At 33.1% G+C, this 26,127-nt stretch overlaps 1 protein-coding gene and 1 long non-coding RNA gene across 8 annotated transcripts in view; one reads left to right on the top strand and one right to left on the bottom strand.

The window, feature by feature from the left end:
* The window catches only part of MGA (MAX dimerization protein MGA), a 224,311-nt gene that overhangs the window by 192,595 nt on the left and 5,589 nt on the right, over window positions 1-26,127 (bottom strand). For 4 of the 7 annotated variants that reach the window (XM_031952133.1, XM_031952131.1, XM_031952132.1 and 1 more), the window contains exon 2: window positions 11,641-11,703. The gene's annotated coding sequence lies outside the window, so the exon portion shown is untranslated. Of the gene's footprint in view, window positions 1-11,640; window positions 11,704-24,286; window positions 24,385-26,127 lie in introns of all 7 variants that reach the window. The other 3 variants (XM_031952126.1, XM_031952129.1, XM_031952128.1) reach the window with 1 other exon arrangement.
* LOC116421552 overlaps window positions 4,827-26,127 on the top strand; it is an 84,489-nt gene continuing 63,188 nt past the window's right edge. The window contains exon 1 of the long non-coding RNA XR_004231957.1: window positions 4,827-4,882. This is a non-coding gene — a long non-coding RNA (uncharacterized LOC116421552). The remainder of the gene's footprint in view (window positions 4,883-26,127) is intronic.

Here is a 26,127-nt window from a genome sequence, read left to right as displayed (position 1 = left end):
AGACTTCTGAACCTCAAAGATGCAAGGGAGTCTAAAACCTAACCAGTGCTTTTAGCATAGACACACTCTGGGATGTGGGCATCAATGTAAGAACGCAGATGACCCAGGGTAGGATTTTATCCAGAACTGAAGCAGGAGTGCAATGACTACATAAATACCTGGAAGAAATGAAGCAAGACATGAAAAATAAAAGTTCTGAAAAAATAAGTAGAAAGAGAATAGTTTTGAATTGAAAGTGGCAAATCCTACTAAAACAGAAGACTTCCTAAAAATTAGAATAGATAAAATACAAATCAATGATTCCAAGAGACAGCAAAAATTATTAGGATAAAACTGAAATTTTTTTAAAAAGAAGAAGAAAATTTAGAATATTTGCTAATCAAAAACAAGTCAAGGAAAATTATCTAAGAATTATTGGATTCCCTAAACACCATGATCAGAAATTTCTTTCTGAATACTTAGACACTATATTTTAAGAAACCATAAATAAAAATGGCACTCAACTATTAGAAACAGGTCAGTAAAACAGAGAGGAAAAAAATCAGCAATCACTTCCTGAAAGAATTCCCAAAAGGAAAAATCCTAGGAATATCCTAGCCAAAATCCAAGAAAATACTGCAAGTGGCCAAAAAAGAAAGAGCTCAAGTACCAAAAAACCAGAATCAGGATCACACAAGAACCGACAATATCTCTCCAAAAGAAAATCTTGGTATAAAATAATCCAAAAGGCATAATCAATCTTTATAAAGTTTAGTACAACCCTACAAGGAAAAATGTAAAAATGCACAACTTTTAATAGAACAGATAATTTTCAAGCTTTTCTGATAAAACCAGAACTAAGTAGGAACTATGAAAAGCAAATACAAGAGCTAATTTACCTAAAAAGGTAAATTAATTTGAGCCATTGGAAAGGATTAAAGGATGATGATATGCTAATATTCTAAAAGACAGAGAAAAAAACAAGTGTCCCTGCAGAAACTTAATGTCTTTACAATGAGAAAATATGGAAACGAACTGATACTGTTGAGGATTTTAACAAAATCAAATAACAGGAAACTAAAGGAGTGCCCTTCAATTGGGGAGCAGTTTGAACAACTTATGGAACATGAATGTAATGATAAATTACTGTTAGGAAAGATGACTAAAAATAATTTCAGAGAATCCTAGAAAGGCTTAAGTGAAGAGATATATAATGAAGTGAGTAAAACCAGGAAAAAAAAATTTTAAATAACAAAATATTGCTAAGAAAACAAGTTGGAACTATATAAGAACTATAATCAAAGCAATAAGCAAACCTATCTCCAGAAGATCCATTATGGTATACATTACCTACACCCTAACACAGAAGTAATGATTTCTAAGTACAGAAAAGAGCTATAATTTTCTGGACATGGCCACTGGGATGTCTATTCTATTTGTTGCTAAAGGGATTTCCCCCCATTAGTTGAATGTATGGAGCATCTGAGGAAAAGAAAAATACTAATAATAATGATGCCCAAAAAAGAAAAGGAAAAAAAGGCTATTGAACCATTTGAAATTCACAGAAGGGAACAGAATTTAAAAAAAAAAAAAAAAAAAGCAAAGATGAACAAAACAGCTTTGAAAGTAATATGTTGAATCAAGTACTTTCAAAAACACAAATTGCACAGAACAGAGATATGTTTTTATATACTATTCTCTTTTTTGTTTTACTTTGTACATGAAAGGAGGTCATATTTGTTTTGATGTTTATTAAATACAAAAAAATTTTTTTTCTTTTTTTCCCCCTGAGGCAATTGGGGTTAAGTGACTTGCCCAGGATCACACAGTTAGAAAGTATTATGTGTCTGAGGCTGGATTTAAATTCAAGTCCTTCTGACTTCAGGGCCTGTGCCATCTAGCTGCCCCTTTTTCATTTTTTTAATGTTGGTATTTACCAGCAGGTGAACTAACCTGAATAACCTAAAAGCAAACTAAAACAATTATGATTTTTTTTAAAGAAGATACCTGGATGGTAGCATAGGTCATGATACTCTTATTGATAAATCAAAAAGACTAAAGCTGAGTCAGTATAAAGAGTTGGCTTCCTTTAGTTCTGGATCATAGGTTATTGTACTGGAAAGAGTTCATTTTCCTATTACTAAATACTGGATTTACTTTATTTTGTCATTATAAGCAATGTAACTTGTCATTTCTCTCATACATACACAATATTATGTTTTTCTGAATGGTGGGTCCTATTAAATCAAATGCCATAATTATTTTCATAGCTACCAGACTGCTTTCCCCAAAACTGTCCATTATTTTACGATGCTACTCAGGTTCATTCTTGATTCGTCTCTCTCCCTCTCTCTTAACATCTAAACACATTCCATATCATGTCACTTCTAACTCCAAAATATCTCTTCCATCTGTCTCTTTTCCATTTCCACAGCTAGCACCCTACATTAGGAAAATTGCAAGAAATATTCCAAAGAACACTAGATTTAGAGCCAAGTGGCCCAGATTTAAAGCTCTGTTCAGCTACTTATTAGGCTGGGAGACAAATTATTACACTTTTCTGGACTTCTGTTGCAGTAAAATGACTATATTGCACTAAATTATTTTTAAGGAGCTTTCCATATCAAAATTCTGTGATGATCCATAAAGAGCATAAAAGCTCTCTAAATGGCTTCTTTGTTTCCAATCTCTCCTCTCTCCAAATTGTACTTCATGATATTGTCAAAGTAATCTTCTTAAGGGACCATTCTGATCACATCATATCTCTACTTAGAAACTTTCTTTTTCTTTCTTTTTTTTTTTTTAAATTATACCTTTTTATCGACAGAACATATGCCTGAGTAACTTTTTACAACATTATCCCTTGCACTCACTTCTGTTCCGACTTTTCCCTTCTCTCCCTCCACCCCCTCCCCTAGATGGCAGGCAGTCTTATACATGTTAAATATGTTATAGTATATCCTAGATACAATATATGTGTGCAGAACCAAACAGTTCTCTTGTTGCTTAGGAAAAATTGGATTCAGAAGGTAAAAATAACCTGGGAAGAAAAACAAAAATGCAAGTAGCTGATTCTGTCCATCATTGATCAACTGGAATTGAATTGGATCTTTTCTTTGTTGAAGATATCCACTTCCATCAGATCCTTATACAGTATTGTTGTTGAAGTGGATAATGATCTCCTAGTTCTGCTTATTTTCATCATCAGTTCATGCAAGCCTCTCCAAGCCTTTCTGTATTCATCCTGCTGGTCATTTCTTACAGAACAGTAATATTTCATAACAAATAAATGTGGACTACTTGCATTTTTGTTTTTCTTCCCAAGTAATTTTTGCCTTCTGAATCAAATTTTTCCTATGCAACAAGAGAACTGTTTGCTCTGCACATATATATTGTATCTAGGATATGCTATAACATATTTAACATGTATAAGACTGCCTGCCATCTAGGGGAGGAGAAGATGAAGGGAGGGAAGGGAAAAGTCATTACAGAAGTGAGTAGAAGGGATAATGTTGTAAAAAATTACCGAGGCATATGTTCCGAAAAGAAAAAGTTATAATAAAAAAATTTTAAAAAGAAATTTAAAAATAATAATCCATAACATTCATATACCACAATTTACCTAACCATTCTCCAATTGATGGATATCCACTCAGTTTCCAGTTTGGGGCCACTACAAACAGGGCTGCCACAAGCATTTTTGCACATGTGGGTCCCTTTCCCTTCTTTAATATCTCTTTGGGATATAAGCCCAGTAGTAACACTGTTGGATCAAAGGGTATGCACAGTTTGATAACTTTTTGAGCATAGTTATAAACTGCTCTCCAGAATGCTGGATCTGTTCACAACTCCACCAACAATGCATCAGTATCCCAGTTTTCCCACATCCCCTCCAACATTCGTCACTATCTTTTCCTCTCATCTTAGCCAATCTGACAGGTGTATAGTGGTATCTTAGAGTTGTCTTAATTTTCATTTCTCTGATCAACAGTGATTTGGAACATCCTTTCATATGAGTAGAAATAATTTCAATTTCATCATCTGAAAATTGTTCATATCCTTTGACCATTTATCAATTGGAAAACGGCTTGATTTCTTATAAATTCGAGTCAATTCTCTCTATTTTGGAAATGAGGCCTTTATCACAACCTTTAACTGTAAAAATGTTTTCCCAGTTTATTGTTTCCCTTCTAATCTTGTCTGCATTAGTTTTGTTTGTACAAAAACTTTTTAACTTAATATGATCAAAATTTTCTATTTTGTGATCAATAATGATCTCTAGTTCATCTTTGGTCACAAATTCCTTCCTCCTCCACAAGTCTGAGAGATAAACTATCCTATGTTCCTCTAATTTATTTACAATCTCATTCTTTATGCCTAAATCATGAACCCATTTTGATCTTATCTTTGTGTACAGTATTAATTAAGTGTGAATCCACACCTAGTTTCTGCCATACTAATTTCCAGTTTTCCCAACAGTTTTTGTCAAATAGTGAATTCTTATCCCAAGAATTGGGATCTTTGGGTTTGTCAAACACTAGATTGCTATAGTTATTGACTATTTTTGTCCGGTGAACCTAATCTATTCCACTGATCAACTAGTCTATTTCTTAGCCAGTACCAAATGATTTTGTCCACCCAGAAACTTTCAATGCCTTCTGTTTAATACTAAAGCAAATACAGACTCCTTGACTTTTATTTCAAGCCTTGTAACCAAATGCCTACAACCTGCCTGTGTTTTATTTCACTACTTCCCTCATTATGTTTCAGTCATATTGTTCCACTCCCATACCATAATGATTCTGACACCATAATGCCCTTTTCTACTTTTACATCCAAGTCTAGAACAAGAAGCAGTCCAGGAGAGGGGACCAAGGAAGGTCCTGAAACCAGCTGAAACTAGGTAAAACTGGACATAACTAGTTATGTAGTTTAAAAAAAAAAAGCTGAAAATAGGACAAAGGTTATATATCTCAGTTACCATATTCATCTTAATTACATAATAAAGATTAACTTCTCTCCAGGAGAAGTTAAGGTTCATTTAATGATCACACAATGTATATAAAGGGGGAGGGACACATGGTGCATGCTGCAGGAAGACAGGGAAAGAATGTTAACTTCATCATCCCAGCCATTAGGAGATGGAGGAGGGACTTTGTGGCCAGGAAAAAAGATAAAAGACTGTATGCCTCGGCCTCTGTAAAGTGTGTGAGCTCATTTTCAATTTTATACACACTTCCTGCAGGAACAAATTAAAAGTTTAAACTAATTCTCTCATTCTGAGTTTAGTTATTTACTGTGCCCTTATTTGGGGTTCAAAATTTTGTTTCCAACAAGTTTGACTGATGCACGGAGAATAAGTAAACAAAAATAAACATCAAAAAATGAGCTGAAGGTTGTGGAAGGTTTTGTATTCTAGATTGAGGAATTTGTATTTCCCTAAAAGGGTCTAAAAGTGTAGAAGAATGATATGAAAAACAAAACAAAACAGTGCATTAGAAAAAATTCAAAGGTACTATTAAAAAATAAGCACGTTTTGAAAAGGTCTAAATTTTCATCAGAAACTAATGCCATTTCTAGTTGAATGAAAAAATGCTCTAAAAAAAAAAAAAAACCTACTGATTAGAGAAATGCAAATTAAAACAACCCTGAGGTACCACTTCACACCTCTCAAATTGGCTAAGATGACAGGAAAAGTTAATGATGAATGTTGGAGAGAATGTGGGAAAACTGGGTCACTAGTGCATTGTTGATAGAGTTGTGAACTGATTCAATATGGAGAGCAATTTGGAACTATGCTCAAAGGGCTACAAACTGTATACATACCCTTTGACCCGGCAGTGCCATTACTGGGTCTATATTCCAAGGACATCATAACGGAGAAAAAGGGATCCACATGTGCAAAAATGTTTGTAATAGGTCTTTTCATAGTGGCAAGGAACTAGAAATTGAGTAGATACCCCTTAGGTAGGGAATGGCTGGATAAGTTATGGGATATAAAAGTAATGGAATATTACTGTTCTCTAAGAAATGATGAGCAGATTGATTTTAGAAAAGCCTGGTAAAATTTATATGAACTGATGTTAACTGAAGTTAGCAGATTCAAGAAAACACTGTAGGACATTAAGAAGATTATGAGATTATCAACTTTCAACAATGAGGTGATTCAAGGCAATTCCAATAGACTTATGATAGAAAGTGCCATCTACATCCAGAAAGACAACTATGAAGACTGAATGTGGATCAAAGCATATTTTCATCTTTTTTAGCTGTTGTTTATTCCCCCTCCCTTTTTTTTGCTCAGCATTATGAAAATGGAAATATATTCAGAAGAACTGCACATATTTAACCTATATGAGAATGCCTGCTGTCTTGGGGAGGGAGGAAAGGGAGAAAAATCTGAAACACAAGGTTTTGCGAAGGTGAATGTTGAAAACTATCTTTGCACGTATGTGGAAAAATATAATACCATTAAAAATAAAATAAATATCTCTAAAAATAAGAAAAGTACTAATGGGCCTTGTATATTATGCCCACTTCCTCTTCTTAGACATTAACCCACTACTCTGGACTAAATCACATAACCCAGACTGGGTTCAGTCTTAGGGAGTTTCCTTCTAATCAAGTGAAAAACAAAGCTTCCTTTTCTCACACTCTTCAGCTCATAAAAATTTATGACACATAGCCAAAGCAGCACTCAGAGGCAAATTTCTGTCTTTGCTGAACACAAGAATGAATAAGACATAAAAGTAAATATGAACTCAACAAGCTGAGTCAGCATTTAAAGAAATTAGAAAGGGAACAAAATAATACATTGAAATAAGGGGGAAAAGTGAATTATAGTAAAGGAAAATACATTTATAAAATCAGCAGTGTATAGTAGCACTTAATAAATATTTGTTGCTCACTGGTATCACATTTGACTATTTCCTATAGTATCAGCCTCTGCAGTACCTATTTCAAGAAATGAAGGGATTGTAAAAGCAATATAGGGAGGGTATAAAGAATCTGTTCATTCAAGAATGGGGAGAGAATAACAACAACAAATTTGAGTAGTAAGAAATTTAAATTTTCTATGTTTGACTTATATAACCAGACTGTACTTAAGAATAAGACTATCTGGTTATCTATATGTTACTCCCAGATCCTATTTCAAGGATTTTACAAAATAGATATTCAATTAATATTTGTTCCATGAACAAACATAGAGACATTTTATCATCTAACCAATCACCTGTGTTCTTCTGAAAAAAAAATCCAGGATAAGATATGTAAAGGCTCTTTATGTATATAGCTGTACTGAGAGACTAGAATTAATGTAATTCTTCCCCTTGGCACCAGGCGGATTTTATAATATATTACCCATAGAGAATGACAATAGAGCACCAGAGAAAAGAATGTTATCAAAGATATATAACCCCCCCCCCAAAAAAAAAGACCCAATCATGTAGGAAAAATAACACAGCCCACATACTTCATGGGTACTCAACACAACATCAAGAGACTTATACAATGGTGGAATTGTGAAATGATCCAACAATTCTGGAGAGCAATCTGGAACTTCTTCCTGTGCAACAAGAGTACTGTTCGGTTCTGCACACATATATTGTATCTAGGATATACTGTGACATATTTAACATGTATAGGATTGCTTGCAATCTAGGGGAGGGGATGGAGGGAGGGAGGGAAAAAGTTGGAACAGAAGTGAGTGCAAGTGATAATGTTGTAAAGAAATTTTTTTCAAAATAAAAAAAAAATAACTAAAAAAATTAAAAAAAAAAAAAAGAAGAGCTCCATGTAATTTGGAAAGTTCAGAGTAAAAAAGATTTCATCTGAGACAAGAAGTTAATTTATTTTTACCTGTTTTTGCTCTTTCTTTTGGTTGTAGATTGAGATTCAAAGCTAAGGCTAAGAAACATTTGGCAATACAATGTCCAGAGGGGGAAAGAGCGCCAGACTTGAACTGGAACTATGCTTTATAGCAGGACTTCTTAAAACTTTTTCCACTAAAAACCCTTTTTACCTGAGAAACATTTACATGACCTAAGTATGTAGATATGTAAAATAGATAAATAACTCAAACATTTACTAATAATAAGTCATAATATTATGACTCCACAATTCAGTGACAAGACTCCATGGGGACATGACCAACAATTTAAGAAACTTTACTTTATAAAATGGACAATTTTGATTACATTAAATTAAAAAGGATTTATACAAACAACACAAAAGATTCCAAGATTAGAAGGGAAGCAGAAAGCTGAGAAACAATTTTTTTAAATCAGTATTCCTAACAAACTTCATTTTCAATGTTCCTTCATTTTCAAAATATATAGAGAACTTATTTATAAGAATACAAGTCATTCCTCAACTGATTAATAGTCAAAGGATAAGAAAAGGCAGTGTTTAGATAAAGAAATTAAAGCCATCTATGATCATATAAAAAAATGCTCTATGCCATTATTGATTAGAGAAATGCAAATTAAAACCACTCGGATACATCACCTTACAACTAAAATGACCAAAAAAGATAGTGATAAATGTTAGAGGGAATATGGGAAAATGGGGACATGAATGCATTGTTAGTGGAATTGTGAAATGATCCAGACATTCTGAAGAGCAATTTGGAACTATACCGAAAGGACTATAAAATTGTGCATACTCTTTGATCCAGCAGTGCCACTACTGGATTTGTATCCCAAAAGATCATGAAAGAGGGAAGAGGACATACATATACAAAAATGTTTGTAGCAGCAATTTCTGTAGTGGCAAGGAATTGGAAATTGAGTGGATACTCATCAACTGGGGAATGCTAGAATAAGTTATGGCTTAAGAATGTAATAGAATATTATTGTTCTATAAAATATGATGAACAGACTGATTTCAGAAAAGTCTGGAAAGACTTATATGAACTGATGCTGAGTGAAATGAGCAGAACCAGGAAAACATAGTACACAATAACAGCAAGGTATCAACTATGATAGACTAAGCTCTTCTTAATAATAACAGTGATACAAGACAATTCCAATAGATATTGGATAAAAAATGCCATCTACATCCAGAGAAAGAATTATGGAAACTGAATGGAGATCGAAGCATACTATTTTCACCTTTTTTGCTGTTTTTTTTTTTTTTTCGTGATTTTTTCCTTTTGTTCTGATTCTTCTTTCCCACCATGATTCACATGGAAAAATGTTAAAAATTGATTGTACATGTACAAACTATATCAGTTTGCATCTGTCTTGGAGAGGGGGAGACGAGTAGAGGGGAGGAAAAAAATTAGAACTCAAATACTACAAAAATTATACTGAAAACATCTGTACTTATAACTGGAAAAATACTATCCCATTAAAATAAAAAAATTTTTCTTAAAAAGCAACAGCTCTTTGCTTTATAGGAACCACACTAAACTTATTTATAAATTGTTTTATACCTCTGAAGAAAAGATTGTTCTCTAAAGCAGACAAGGGGTAAAATATAACATATCTGGTAATAAGGGCCAGAGTATCTAGTTTAGATGTGAGATCTTATCTAAGATAAAATTGAGCCACCTACTTTTTGGAAGTACCCCTGGAGAAATTCTCAAGCCAAGATTTTTTGTTTTAGATATTCCTACATTATAAGATACTAGAGAAATTTAGCAATATTTTTAAACAGTAAATATACAGTCAAATTTTGGGGGGAAAAGATGTGAGTTTCCACTAATATTATCTGACAAATTTCATGTGTTGGTTATTTGATCATTTTTGTACTTTTGAATTCTATATTTAACCTAATGTACTGATACGTTCTATTATAACTGAATACTGGATGAGTATTAAGTTTTACTGTGATAAATCTATAATCACTAGATGACTATTGTCTAGTATAAATGTTCTTGTTCTCTAGCATTTAAATCAACCTAAACTGCCTACATATAGGAACTGTGCTCTTTTACAACTGTGAAGTAAATATTTCTTTGTAAAAGCTAAAAATACATATTTTTTTAAAGATCATTATTTAAAGATACATAGTTTCTTCTTTGGAGAAAACTATCTCAGCTGAATTATGACTTTAGAAGTCAAAAAAGAGAATAGGTAAAGTCAATGAGCATATATGGCTTTATCAAGTACTTTGCCCAAGAAGAGGAAGACAGATGTAGTTGGTTGAGATGAGGGTTTTTAGGTTGGGGAGAGCATAAGTATGTTTTTTGACTATAGGGGAAAGAGCTAATAGAGAAGGGGTGATCGAAGGCTAAAGAGAGAGGAGAGATCTGAAAGTTAAGGAGGTGCCCATCAAAGGGACAATGACTGAATAAATTATGGCATAGAAATATAATGGAATATTACTGTGCCTAATGAAATTATGAAAGGTGTGTTTCCAGGAAAACATGCAAAGACTTTCATGAACTTATATATAGTGACATGGGCAGAATCAAAACTTTTCGTATAATAACAACACTGTTTAAAAAAAAAAAAAAAGACCCAACTCTGAAAGACTTAAGAAATTAGAACCATGAAATATGATCAATCCCATTTCCAGAGCAAGAAGTATACGACCTACCTTCTGACAGAAATGTTCTCAAGCAGTAGTATCAAATATAAATTTTAAGATAAAGTGAATATGGAGATTTATTCTGCTTCATCATTCATATATTTTATAAGGGATTTAGTTTTTTTTTTTTTTAACTGAGAATTTTCAAGGGAAAACAGCAATAGAATTGTCAAAAAAAAAAGGGGGGGGGGGCAAACTGTATTCCAAAGAGATTATTAAAAAAAAAAAAAAAAAGGGAAAAAGACCCACATGTGCAAAAATGTTTATAGCAGTCATTTTTGTAGTGATAAGGAATTGGAAAGTGAGTAGATACCCATCAGCTGGGGAATGGATGAATAAGTTGTGGTGTATGAATGTTATGGAATATTATTACTCTATAAGAAACGATTAACAGGATGATTTCAGAAAGACCTGGAGACCCTTACATGAACTGATGCTAAGCGAAGTAAGTAGAACCAAGAGAACATTATACATAGCAAGAACAAGGTTATGTGATGATCAATTGTGATGGACTTGTCTCTTTTCAACAATGAAGTTATTCAGGCCAGTTCCAATAGATTTGTGAAGGAGAAAGCCATTTGCATCCAGTGGGGACCAAATGTGATATTGTCACTTTTTTTGGTGGTGGTGTTTGCTTGCTTTTTAAAAGTTTCTCATTTTTTTTTTTTGACCTGATTTTTCTTGTGCAGTATGATAATTGTGTAAATATGTATAAAAGAATTGCACATATTTAACATATAATGAATTACTTGCTGTCTAGAGGATGGAATAGGGAGAAGTAAGGGAGAAAAATTTAGAACACAAGGTTTTACAAGGATGAATGTTGAAAATTATTTATGCAATAGATAACTGCATAGGCAATTGTATGAGCAAGTCACTTAACTCCAACTACCTCAAGCCAAAAAAAAAAAAAAAAAAAAGTTAAGAGAGAAAACAAAAGAAAAATATATGCACATATCAAGGGCAACTTTTATGACAGTATTAGTAAGGAACAGGACAACTTTCAAAAATGAGAGATCACCTATTTATCATGCTACAACTGACAAAGTAGTAAATGCAAAATCTCACTGTGCTTACTGTTTGTTGACTATAAAAAGCTTTTGATTAAGTGTAGCAAAATATTACCTTGAGTTTTCTTCCAACAATATATCTCTCTTGCACATATGTATCAAAATAATGAAAATTTCCCTGAAAGATAAAACAGATACCCTTGTTTGATTATCTGTAATTAATATCAAAAGAGGCATATAAGATATTTGATTCTTTTTTTTTAATTATAGCTTGTTATTTAAAAGTTATATGTATGGGTAATTTTACAGCATTGACAACTGCCAAACCTTTTGTTCCAATTTTTCCCCTCCTTCCCCCCATCCCCTCCCCCAGATGGCATGTTGACTAATACATGTTAAATATGTCAAAGTATAAATTAAATACAATATAAGTATACAAGGACATTTGATTCTTAAGGGTCTAGCATGGTATCTATCATGGAACAGATATGATGTAATGTTCACATGGAAGCAGGATTGCCTATGGCAAGGTCCTCTGAACTCTCATGTTTATCGGTGACACTATATTAATTACATAAGGCCCTAAAACACTTCACAGCTTCCTGGACAAGATTAATAAATACTGAAAACAATTTGGTCCAACTACCCAATAGAATAATTTAAATGCATGTAGAATGCCTTTTGTCCAGATTATAGCATGTCATCAGATGTGTTACCTATATGCAATTCATCCAGTATAGGTATTGGACATACACTGAAAATGGATCAAGCAGGCCTATAATTAAATAGGAAGAGGCCAGCAAGATGGATAGTCATTAGGAAATAAAGTTCCTTTAATGAGTACAAACTTCTTCCTGAAATAATGACATCTTTTTAATATCAATATTCGACCAGTGTTGTTATATGGTTATTATTTCATGAAACAGTAGTCTCCAAAGAATTAAAAATGAGTATTACTGAACAAGATAGCCGGAAAAAATATAACACACCGCGTGTGCACGCACACACACACACACATACACACACACCTCCTCTACCACAAAGATTTACAAAAGTCCAAATTATGATTGGGAAATCCAAGGAAAAGATCACAGTGAATCATTTTTATCAGTTCAGGTCAGCAGCATAAGGAGATGGATGGAGAGCTCTGCAAATATGAGGACAGATATGACTGTACATTCTAGTGCTTTGGGACTGAGAGAGTTTAGATATAAGCTGTGTGCCAAATAGAAAGCACTAATGCAGAAAAAGATCCCACGGGACTCTAACAAGATGAAAAGCTACCACCTGACAAATCTGTTGCTTACTACCCAGTCAGGTCATAAATCCAGAGCAAAATGAGGAAAAGAGCTGGGCTTTAAAAGGAACCATTTCTGAAGCAAACAGTAGCATTTGGATCTGCTCCCAGGAAAAGAGCAGGGACACATTTGATGCTGTCAGCCCAGACCAAAATCAGCAATGGAATAACTAGGCCAAGAATGCCAGACCAAAAGAGATCCCTTAGTTTGGTCACTTTGAACCTGCTGATCTTCCCCAAGTGGGCTAAGATGACAATGGCTATGTCTAATAGAACTTTGCACCTATTTTTTTGTGAAGCCAAATATGAAACCCCAAACCTAGAGGAATTTGGAGGACTCAGAACATGAAAAAAGTAGGACAACTTTACCAAAGGTCACTTCACTATGGGATCACCGAAAGCTTTCAGATTTCCAGCCAGAATTATCCAAAAGATACTAGAATAATGTAACACTCAATATTGAAGAAAGGAGCAGAAGGACCCAAGATGACAAAATCTCAGCCCAGACATCATTTGCAAAAGTGTGCCCATTTGAAAGTCCAGCGTCAAGAAGTAGGCTAGAAGAATTAGAGGGGAGGGCAAAGGGGGGAGGGGAGAAGGAAGGAAGGAAGGAAAAAGGGAAGGAGAGAAGGGAAGGAAAGAAAAGAACACTATTATAAAGAACTACTATGGTAACAGAGAAGCTCACAACACAAATTCAGAAGAAATGACCCCAAAACATTTAAGAGCAAAGCCTCAAAGAAAAACACAGACTGGGCACACATTCAATCAATTCCTGAAAGAGCTAAATCAAGGATTTTGTTTTTTGTTTTTTTCACTTTAAAGGGTTAAAAACTGATTTTAGAAAGAAAATGAGAGCAATAGAGAGAAAAAGGGAGAAGAAATGAGAACTATAGAAGAAAGATATGGAAAAATAATTAATGATCTAACACAAGAGGCACAAAACCTTACCCAAAAAAGTAACTTCCTGAATATTTGACAAAATCTAATGACTCCTTGATGCAAAAAAATAGTGAAAGAAAAACAAACACCTAAAAAAAGGAAAGAAAAGAAAATGCATAGGAAAAAAAAACTGACCTAAAAACAAGATTGAGAAGAAATAATTTAAGAAGTATTAGACTAGGCAACTATGGGGTGCAATGGATAAAGCACTAGCCCAGGAGTTCAAATTTGACCTCAGACACTTCATATTTACTAGCTGTGTGACCCTGACCAAGTCAATTATCCCCAATTGCTGCGATCAAAAAAAAAAAAAAAAAATCATTGACCTACTTGAATACTCCCTACACACGCACCTGAGACATCCTATTTCATGAACTCATAAAGAATAGTTTTTTCAGCCAAGAGCAAATGAGAAATAAAAAATCTATCAATCACCTTCTGAAAATCGCCACAAATGAAAACCCGTAAAAATATAGCCAAAACCCAGAACTCCCTAGATCAAAGAAATAATACTACATATAAGCTGCCAGAAGAATTCAAGTTTCAAGGAGCCACACTCATGATCACATTCACAATGTGGCAACCACCACTATAAAGGGAAAAAGAATAAATACTTTTTATTTTATACTATTTATTGATAACTTATTATGTTCCAGACTTATTTACGCTAAGTGCTTCATAAATATTATCTCAACTGATCTTTATGCTATGAGTTATATGCTATCATTAGCCCCATTTTACAGTTGAGAAAACAGAGGTAGACAAAAGTTCAATGACTTGTCCAGGATCAGAGAACTATTAAGTATCTGAGGCCACAACTGAACTCAAGTCTTCTCTGATGCTAAATACAGATTTCTATCTACTGTGTCTTCTACAAAAAAGGAGTGAAAAGATATAATATAATATAATAGCAAAAAGGCAAAATATCTAAGTTTGCAGTTAAGAATAGTTTACTCAAGAAAAAACAAAACAAATAATCCTAAGGGAGAAAAAATGAACTTTTAATGAAAAAGAGGATAAAACATTCTTGAGAAAAAAACCAGCAATATATAAAAACTCTAATAAACAGAGGATTCAAGAGAATCATAAAAAGGTAAAGGTGAATGAACAAAATATGAGTCTAAAAAAGGATGAAATGTCCACATTCTTATATGAAGAAAAAATATATGTACCTGCTCAGAACTCTAATCGTCACAGACCACAGAAAAAATTTTACTAAACAGATCTCAAAGTGTTTAGGTCTTGATTTTGTGATTTTAAAAGGAAACTGGAAATGGGGAAAAGAAAAATATAATTGGGAGGGAAAAGGAAAGGAAAAATAAGGAATATTAACTCAAATAACTCAAATAAAGAGACAAAAGCAAAAATCACAATGGGAAGGAGGGAGGTGGCAGGGAATAAGCAATATATGAATTTTGTCCTTATGAATTGGTCAAAGGAAGGAAAACTACATATAAAAACATATATATATATATATGCATAGAGTTAATATAGAATACATGTCATTCAGAGGGAAAAGAGAAGAAAAAGGGGTTAGGGAAAAAGAGAGGCAAAAAAAGGGAAGGAAAATTATGGGAGAAAGTCAAAAGAAACTTTTTTTAAAAGAAGGAAGGGACCAAAGAAAAAGCAAGTATAAAAGATTAGATGGAAAAAAAATCATAACTGAATATGAGGGCATGGCTTCACTCAAAATGGAAGAGAATAGCAAAACAGACTGGAAACCACACTTATTATGTTGTTTACAAAAAAACAGTCTTGAACAAAAAGATATACATTATTGTTAAATAAGAGGCAACAGAAGAATTCTTTATACTTCAATTAAACTAAAAAAGTAAAGAATAATCATAATTTCAAATAAAGTAAAAGCAAAACCAAACCTAATTAAAAGCAATAAACAAGAAAATTATATTTACTAAAAGATGCCTTAGAAATGGATAAATATTGAAATTATATATATGCACTAAATGGTATAGATCTAAATTTTTTTAATAATAGTTTTTTATTTCTCAAGATACATGCAAAGATAGTTTTCAACATTCACCCTTGCAAAACCTTGTATTCCAAATTTTTCTCCCTCATTCCCCATCTTCCCCTTCACCTAGACAGCAAGTAATCCAACATAGGTTAAACACATAGCATCTAAATTTTTTCTTGAAAATTTTTCTATTTTATTAAAGCTTTTTATTTTCAAAACATATACATGGATAATTTTTCAAGACTGATCTTTGCAAAACCTTGTACTCAAAATTTTCTCCCCTTTTCCTCCCTTTCCCCATTTCCTCCCTTAAATGGAAAGTAATCCAATATATGTTGAACATGTGCAATTCTTCTAAACATATTTTTACAAATATTGTAGCATCTAAATTCTTAAAGAAAAAGTTAAATAAGTTACAAAGGGAAATGGACAATAAAACTATAATAATGGGAAATTCAATTCACCTCTTTCAGACCTGAATAACAAAATAAACCAAAACAAAAAAAGAAAGAAATCAAAGACCTGAATAGAATTTTACAAAAATTAATTATAACCCTCTACAGCTATTTAATGAAAACAATAAAGAGTATACATATGTCATCAGTACATGATCACTCCTCTCTCCAAAAATAAACCTTATCTTGTGATCAAAAACTTTACAAAGACACAAAAGTAGAAGTGTTAAATGCAGTTTTTTCAGACCACAATGCAATAAAAATATATTCAATAAAAGGTCTTAGAAAAGGTCTTCTCGGGGATGGAGCCAAGATGGCAGAAAAGGCATGTGCATCATTCTAAGCTGCTCTCCTACCCTCACTACTAATTACCAAATTCAGGCTCAGATATAATGCTTGACTGGTAAAATTCATAAATATTGGGAGTACAACAAATTATCAGCCGAAGATAATGGAAGATCACCAGAAAAGGTTTGTCCTGATCAGTGGGAGCAGGCCAGCATAGGGAAGGAGGTAGAACACAGAGGTTAGCACAATAAATGAATGGAGGCGGGGGCAGTCTCCATGGGTGGAGAATTTGCAGAGAGGACTCTAGCACAGATTGGCTGCTCTGCTTTGGTTGCAAAGCAGTACATCCACAGAGAAGTTACACAAACGTCAAAGGTAGAGTGTACTCCAAAAAACACCAGAATCTAACAGGACCTGGCCACACCTACCCAGCACCAGAAGTGACTCAGCACAGACCACAGTACAGCTGTGCAGCCCCATTCTGCAGCATGGGGCTTTTGCCCAGGGCAATCACACTTCTGCACAGCAGGGGGGCTCTGCCTGGGGCAGTCACAAATCTGTACAGCAAGAGGGTTCTGCCCAGGGCAATAGAACTTTGGCAGGCACTGAACTTCTCAGGCAGAAACACTTTCTGTGAGGGGCTCTTCCCAGGGCAGCAGCTGATCCAACAGTGGGGCTCTTCCCAGGGAAATAGTACTTCCGCTGTGTGGGGCTCTTCCCAGGGCACTTCCACAGCTTGGCTGCGCTTTGCAGCCCCTTTGCAGAACAGCTACTGTCCATATATCTATCCCTCCCCTGCAGAGCAAGCTTGAAAGCAGAAGCTAAGGGCTTAAAAAAAAAATGAGTAGAAAAGCATATGCTAACCATCGATAGCTTCTATACTGAAAGAAAGCAGGTCTTCAACCCCAGGAGACTAATAGCAGACAGTCTCCAGACAAAACCCCAAAGGGGGATGTAATCTGGTCCCCAACACACAAGGCTCTCCTAGAAGAAATTATAAAAGATCTTAAAAGAGAGCTAAAAGAAAAATGGGGAAAGGAAAGAGAAGCTCTACAAGAGAATACTGGAAAGGCATATAATTCACTTAAAGAAAAATTTAACAAATTGGAAAAAAAAACAACATCTTGAAATTGTGTATTGGAAAAGATAAAGAACTCTAAGGAAAGTAGGATTTGTGAATTGGAAAAAGAAAATAATTCAGTAAAAAAAAAAAAAATTAGTGAAATGGAAAAAAATTCCATAGAGCAAAACAACTCACTTAAAAACTCAATTAGACATATACAAAAAAGCTAACAAAGAAAATAACTCATTAAAAATCAGAACTGAACAAACAGAAACGAATGATTCATTGAGACATCAAGAATCAGTGAAGCAAAACCCAAAAAATGAAAAAAATGTTAAATATCTATTTGGAAAAACAACAGACTTGGAAAAGAGATCTAGAAGAGATAATCTGAAGATTATTGGACTTCCTGAAAATTATGATTGAAAAAAAGAGCCTAGACACTATTATACAGGAAATCAAAGAGAACTGCCCAGATGTAATAGAATCGGAAGGTAAAATAGGCATTGAAAGAATTCATCGAACACCTTCTGAAAAAGACCCTAAAATAAAAACTCCAAGGAATATTGTGGCTAAATTTCAGAACTACCATATTAAGGAAAAAATATATTGCAAGCAGCCAGAAAAAAAAAAAAACAATTCAAATACTGAGGAGCCACAATAAAGATCATTTAGGATCTAGCTGCTTCCACATTAAAGGATCGAAGGGCCTCGAATCTGATATTCCAAAAGGCAAAAGAACCTGGAATGTAGCCAAGAATAAACTACCCAGCTAAGTTGAGCATTTTCTTCCAGGGAAGGAGATGGACATTTAATGAAACAGGTGAATTCCATTGTTTCTAATGAAAAAACCAGAACTAAACAAAAAATTTGACCTCCAACTATAGGACTTGTCAAGAGAAGCAGAAAAAGGTAAAAAGAACTCTTAAGAACTGTATTTCTCTTATGGACATACATAAAGAGTGCATGTATAATTTGATTTTACTGATATAATATGAAAAAAGGGAAGTAGAAATAGAAAGGGGATAGTAAAAGAAAAAGGGAAAGGAGGAGATAAAGAGGGAAACTACATCCCACAAAGAGGCAAAGGAAACCTATCATATCTGAGGGAATTTAGAGAGGGGGAGGAACATTGTGTGAATCTTACTCTCATCAGATTTGACTCAAAGAGAAAATAATCGATGTATTTGATTCACAGAGAAACTTCTCTCACCTCATTAAAAAGTGGAAGAGGAAAAGGGAAAAGGAAACGAGTAATAAGGGAAAGATATAAAAAAAAAGGAAGGGATTCAAAGAGGGTAGGAGGGATTCTAAAGAGGGAGAACTGCGTGAGGCAAGTGATGCCCATAAGTTTAATACTGGGGAAGTGGGGTAAGGAGGTAAGAAAAAGAAAAGCATAATCTGGGGATAATAAGATGGCAGGAAATACAGAATTAGTCATTTGAACTGTAAATGTGAATGGGATAAACTCTCCCATGGTAGCAGACTTGATCAAAAGCCAGAATCCTACAATATGTTGTTTACAAGAAACACATTTAAAGCAGGGTGATACATACAGAGTAAAGGTAAAAGGCTGGAACAGAATCTATTATGTTTCAGGTAAAGTCAAAAAAGCAGGGGTAGCCATCCTTATCTCAGATCAAGCAAAAGCAAAAATTGATCTAATTAAAAGACATAAGGAAGAAAACTATATCTTACTAAAAGGTAGCATAGACAATGAAGCAATATCAATACTAAATATATATGCACCAAGTAATATAGCATCTAACTTCCTAAAAGAGAAGTTAAAAGAGTTGCAAAAAGAAATAGACAGCAAAACTATAACAATGGGAGATCTCAACCTTGCATTCTCAGAATTAGATAAATCAAACCACAAAACAAATAAGAAAGAAGTTAAAGAGGTAAACAGAATATTTTTTAAAAGTTAGGTATGATAGATCATTGGAGAAAACTGAATGGAGACAGAAAGGACTACACTTACTTCTCAGCAGTTCATGGAACCTATAAAAAAATTGACCATGTATTAGAACATAAAGACCTCAAAATTAAATGCAGAAAGACAGAAATAGTAAATGCATTCTTTTCAGATCACGATGCAATAAAAACTACATTCAACAAAAAGCTAGGGGTAAATAGACCAAAAAGTAATCAGAAACTAAATAATCTCATCCTAAAGAATGATTGGGTGAAACAGCAAATCATAGACACAATTAATAATTTCACCCAAGAGAATGACAACAATGAGACAAAATTTGTGGGATGCAGCCAAAGTGGTAATAATGGGAAATTTTATATCTTTAGAGGCTTACTTGAATAAAATAGAGAAAGAAGATCAATGAATTGGGCTTGCAACTTAAAAAGCTAGAAAAAGACTAAATTAAAACCCCCAATCAAATACTAAATTTGAAATTCTAAAATTAAAAGGAAAAATTGATAAAATAGAAAGTAAAAAAACTATTGAATTAATAAAACTAAGAATTGGTTTTATGAAAAAAACCAATAAAATAGATAAACCTTTGGTAAATCTGATTAGAAAAAGGAAAGAGGAAAATCAAATTGTTAATCTTAAAAATGAAAAGGGAGAACTTTTCACCAATGAAGAGGAAATTAGAGCAATAATTAGGAATTACTTTGCCCAATTTTATGCCAATATATTTAATAACCTAAGTGAAATGGATGACTACCTTCAAAAATATGGGCTTCCCAGATTAACAGAGGAGGAAGTAAATTGATTAAATAGTTCCATTTTAGAAAAAGAAATAGAACAAGCTATTAACCAACTCCCTAAAAAAAAAATCCCCAGGACCAGATGGATTTACATGTGAATTCTACCAAACATTTAAAGAACAACTAACTCCACTGTTATATAAACTATTTGAAAAAATAGTGAATGAAGGACTCCTACCAAATTCCTTTTATGACAGAGACATGGTACTGATCCCTAAACCAGGTAGGACAAAAACAGAGAAAGAAAATTATAGACCAATCTCCCTAATGCATATTGATGCTAAAATCTTAAATAAAATATTAGCAAAAAGATCAATCTCCCTAATGAATATCGATGTTAAAATCTTAAATAAAATATTAGCAAAAAGATTACAGAAAAGCATCCCCAGGACAATACTGCATGACTAAGTAGGATTTACTTCAGGAATGCAGGGCTGGTTCAATAATAGGAAAACTATTAGCATAATTGACTATATCAATAACCAAATTAACAAAAACCATATGATCATCTCAATAGATGCAGAAAAAGGATTTGACAAAATCCAACATCCATTCCTATTAAAAACACTTGAGAGTATAGGAATAAATGGATTTTTCCTTAAAATAATCAGTAGCATTTATTTAAAACCATCAGTAAGCATCATATGTAATGGAAATTAACTGAAACCATTCCCAATAAGATCAGGAGTGAAACAAGGTTGCCCACTACCACCATTTAACTTCAATATTGTATTCAATATTGTATTAGAAATGCTAGCTTCAGCATTGAGTTGAGAAAGAGATTGAAGGAATTAGAGCAGGTAATGAGGAAACCAAATTATCACTCTTTGCAGATGATATGATGGTATATGTAAAGAACCCCAGAGATTCTACTAAAAAGCTATTATAAATAATCCACACCTTTAACAAAGTTGCAGGATACAAAATAAACCCACATAAGTCATCAGCATTCTTATATATCACTAACAAAATCCAACAGTCAGAGTTACAAAGAGAAATTCCATTTAAAGTAACTGCCAATAGTATAAAATATTTGGGAATCTATTTGCCAAGAGAAAAGTCAGGAACTATATGAGCAAAACTACAAAACACTTTCCACAAATAAAATCAGATCTAAACAATTGGAAAAATATTAACTGCTTTTAGGTTGAGCAAATACAATAAAGAAGACAATACTACTTAAACTAATCTATTTATTTGGTGCTATACCAATCACACTCCCAAAAAACTATTTTAATGACCTAGGAAAAATAACAACAAAATTCATCTGGAAGAACAAAAGGTCAAGACTTTGAAGGGAACTAATGAAAAAAAAAAAAATCAAATGAAGACGGCCTAGCTGTACCAGAACTAAAGCTATATTATAAAGCAGCGGTTACCCAAACCATTTGGTATTGGCTAAGAAATAGACTAGTTGATCAGTGGAATAGATTAGGTTCAAAGGACAAAATAGTCAATAACTTTAATAATCTAGTGTTTGACAAACCCAAAGACCCCAGCTTTTGGGATAAGAATTCACTGTTTGACAAAAACTGCTGGGAAAACTGTAAATTAGTGTGGCAGAAACTAGGCACTGACCCATAGTTAACATGGCACACCAAAATAAGGTCAAAATGAGTTCATGATCTAGGCATAAAGAATGAGATTATAAATAAATTAGAGGAACATAATAGGATAGTTTACCTCTCAGAGTTGTGGAGGAGGAAGAAATTTGTGACCAAAAATGAACTAGAGATCATTATTGATCACAAAATAGAAAATGTTGATCATATTAAGTTAAAAAGTTTTTGTACAAACAAAACTAATGCAGACAAGATTAGAAGGGAAACAATAAACTGGGAAAACATTTTTACAGTCAAAGATTCTGATAAAGGCCTCATTTCCAAAACATATAGAGAATTGACTCTAATTTATAAGAAATCAAGCCATTCTCCAATAGATAAATGATCAAAGGATATGAACAATTTTCAGATGAACTGAAACTATTTCTAGCTATGTGAAAAGATGCTCTAAGTCATTATTAATTAGAGAAATGTAAATTAAGACAACTCTAAGATACCACTACATACCTGTCAGATTGGCTAAAATGACAGGGAAAGATAAGGTGGAATGTTGGAGGAGATGTGGGAAAACTGGGTCACTGTTACATTGCTGGTGGAATTGTGAATACATCCAGCCATTCTGGAGAGCAATTTGGAACTATGCTCAAAAAGTTATCAAACTGTGCATACCTTTGATCCAGCAGTGTTATTACTGGGCTTATATCCCAAAGAGATCTTAAAGAAGGGAAAGGGATGTGTATGTGCCCAAATGTTTGTGGCAGTCCTCTTTCTAATAACCAGAAACTGAAACTGAGTGGATGCCCATCAATTGGAGAATGGCTAAATAAATTGTGGTATATGAATGTTATGGAATATTATTGTTCTGTGAGAAATGACCAGCAGGATGATTTCAGAAAGGCCTGGAGACACTTACATGAACTGATGCTGAATGAAATGAGCAGGACCAGGAGATCATTATATACTTCAACAACAATACTATATGATGATCAATTCTGATGGACATGGCTCTCTTCAACAATAAGATGAATCAAATCAGCTCCATTTGTTCAATAATGAATAGAACCAGCTACACCCAGCGAAAGAACTCTGGGAAATGAGTATGAACCACTACATAGCATTTCTAATCCCTCTGTTTTTGTCTGCTTGCATTTTTTATTTCCTTCACAGGTTAATTATACATAATTTCAAAGTCTGATTCTTCTTGTACAGCAAAATAACTGTATGGATATGTATACATATATTGTATTTAACATATACTTTTAACAGATTTAACATGTAGTGGTCTACCTGCCATCTGGGTGAGAGGGTGAGACGAAGGGGGAAAAATTGGAACAAAAGATTTTGCAATTGTCAATGCTGAAAAATTACCCATGCATATATGTTGTAAATAAAAAGCTATAATTAAAAAAAAAAAGGAACGGGGGGAGGGGAAAAGGTCTTCTTCCTAAGGGAGAAAAAAATGACCATTTAATGAAAAAGGATAAACCTCTTTTAATAAATCACTGTGTATTAAGTAACCTAAGCCTAAAGAATGGCTAAATCAAATAACAAATAATAAAAGCAATAATTTCAAAAAAGATGAAAATAATGAAATAGCATATCAATTTTTCTTAACGAAGTCAAGTAAGTTCTTAGTGGGAAATTTGTATCTCTAAACAATTTTCAACAATAAAATGGAGAAAAAGCAGATCAATAAAGTATAAAACTAAAAAAACTAGAAAACCAATGAATTTTTAAAAAATTAAAAAGCAAAATATAATCTATTATTGTTCCATACTTCAACTGATGGGAATCTACTCAGTTTCCAGTTCTTTGCCACTACAAAAAGGGCTGCTACGAACATTTTTGCATATGTGGGTCCTTTTCCCTTTTTTATGATCTCTTTGGGATAGAGACCCAGTAGAGACACTGCTGGATCAAAAAGTATGCAGTTTGATAGCCCTTTGGGCATAGTTTCAGATTGCTCTCCAGAATGGTTGGATCAGTTCACAATTCCACCAATGATGTATTAGTGTCCCAGTTTTTTCACATCCCCTCCAATATTTATTGTTATTTTTTCCTACAAGCACTGTTTAAAAAAAAAAAAAAATTAGCTAATTTGATTAAAAAGAAAAAAGAAAGCAGTAACAAAACTAAAAAAAAGTGAATTTAAAACCAACAAAGGTTTTAATAGGAACTATTTTACCCAAGTAGATGTCAATAAAACTCACAATCTAAAATAGATGAATATTTACAAAAATATACACTACCCAGATTAAGAGAACAGGAAATAGAAGAGAAGGGAAAAGTATTTATTAAGTACCTATAATGTGATAGGCATCATAATAAATGCTTGTCATATCACATTTGACCCTTACAACAGCTCTGAAAGGTAGGTGCTATTATTATCCCCATCTTACAGTTGAGGAAACTGAGGTAACGAAATGTTAAATTACTTGCCCAGATCACATACCTTGTTAAGTGACTGAGCCTGAAATTGAACTTAGGTCTTTCTTACTCCAGACCTAGCACCACTGTAACCACCTTCCTGGCTGAAGAATTTAAGTAATCCTATGTTGAAAAAAGTAATTGAATAAGCCATAAATTAACTCCCAAAGAGAGAAGGGAATCAGAGAACAGGACTAGATGGATTTACAAGTGAATTCTATCAAACATTAAAGAACCATTAGTTCTTTCTGGAGAACAATTTGGAAATAAAGTTATAAAGTAGTTCATACTCTATGACCCAGCAATAATATCACTTATGTCTATGTCCAACGCAAAGAGAAGAGGACCATTTGTACAAAAAATGTTTATACTAGCTCCTTTTGTGGTAGTAATTGAGGGGTTGACCATCAAATAAAGAATAGCTAAACAGGTTATGGTATATGATTGATAGAATACTTTTGCTTTAAGAAATAATAAGCAGAAGTGAAGTGAGTAGAACCAAGAGAACACTATACAGAAATAAGATTATGCAATGTTCAATTCTGATGTATGTGGCTCTTCTCAAGAATGAGATGATTCAGTCCAGTTCCAATAGACTTGTGATGGAGAGAGACATCTGCATCTAGAAACAGATCTTTTGGGACTGAATGTGGATCACAACTTAGTACTTTCACCTCTTTTTATTGCTGCTTGCTTGTTTTTTGTTTTCTTTCTCATTTTTTTTTCTCCTTTTTGATCTGATTTTTCTTGTACATCATGATAAATGTGAAAATGTGTATAGAAGAACTGTACATGTTTAACATATATTAGATTTCTTGCTCTCTAAGGGAGCAGTGGAGGAAAAGGAGAAAAATTTGGAATACAAAGTTTTCAAGGGTGAATACTGAAAAATAACTTTGCATGTATTTTGAAAATAAAAATCTATTATTAAAAAAAATTAATGAGCAGGATGGATTCAGAAAAACATGGGAAGATTTACATGAACTCATGCAAAGTGAAGTAAACAAAATCAGGAGAACATCATACATAGTATTATAAAAATGATCAACTGTAAAGGATAGCTATTCTGATTAAGACAGTGACCTAAGATAATTCCAAAAAATCCATAATGAAAAATGTGATCAACTTCCAGAGAAAGAATAAATAGACTCTAGATACTAACTAAAGCATACATTTTTTTAAACTTTATTTTTCTTTTGTGTCTATGTGTAAATATATATATGTATATATATGTAAATACATATACACGCACATATATGTATATTTATATATATATATATGCTTTCTTTTGCAACACAGTTAACATGGCAATATTTATTATATGACTTCACATATATAAATAATTTTATTGCTTGACTTCTCAAGGAATAAGGGGAAGGTAGAAAATTTGTAACTCAAATTTTCAAAAAATGAATATTAAAAATTTTCACATGTAACTAGGAAATATTTAAAGAAGCAAAAAACATTTTTGAAAAGAAAATTAATTCCAAGAATACATAAACATTTTGAAAAAAAATAATACAAGTTTTCACCAAACTCCTTCTATGATACAAATATGGCTTAGATACCTAAACCAGAGAGAATCAGGCCAAGAAAAAGTATCTTTACTGAATATGAATATAAAATTTGAAAATAAACTATTAGCAAGGAGACTACAATAATATTACAATGATTGATTACATACTAGAACAAGGTTGGATTTATAATAAGAATGCAGAGCTGGCTTAATATTAGAAAAATAATAAACATATTTGATCATACTAATAAAAAAAAACAACCATGTCACAAAATCATATCAATAGATTCAGAAAAGACTTTTGCCAACCTCCAACACACATTCCTATTAAAAACACTAGAGTGCATAGA

This window comes from Sarcophilus harrisii, chromosome 2 (assembly GCF_902635505.1).
Source record: "Sarcophilus harrisii chromosome 2, mSarHar1.11, whole genome shotgun sequence".
Taxonomy (NCBI): Eukaryota; Metazoa; Chordata; class Mammalia; order Dasyuromorphia; family Dasyuridae; genus Sarcophilus; species Sarcophilus harrisii.
Note: the sequence above shows the minus strand (reverse complement) of the source record. Positions and strands in the feature narration are given on the sequence as shown.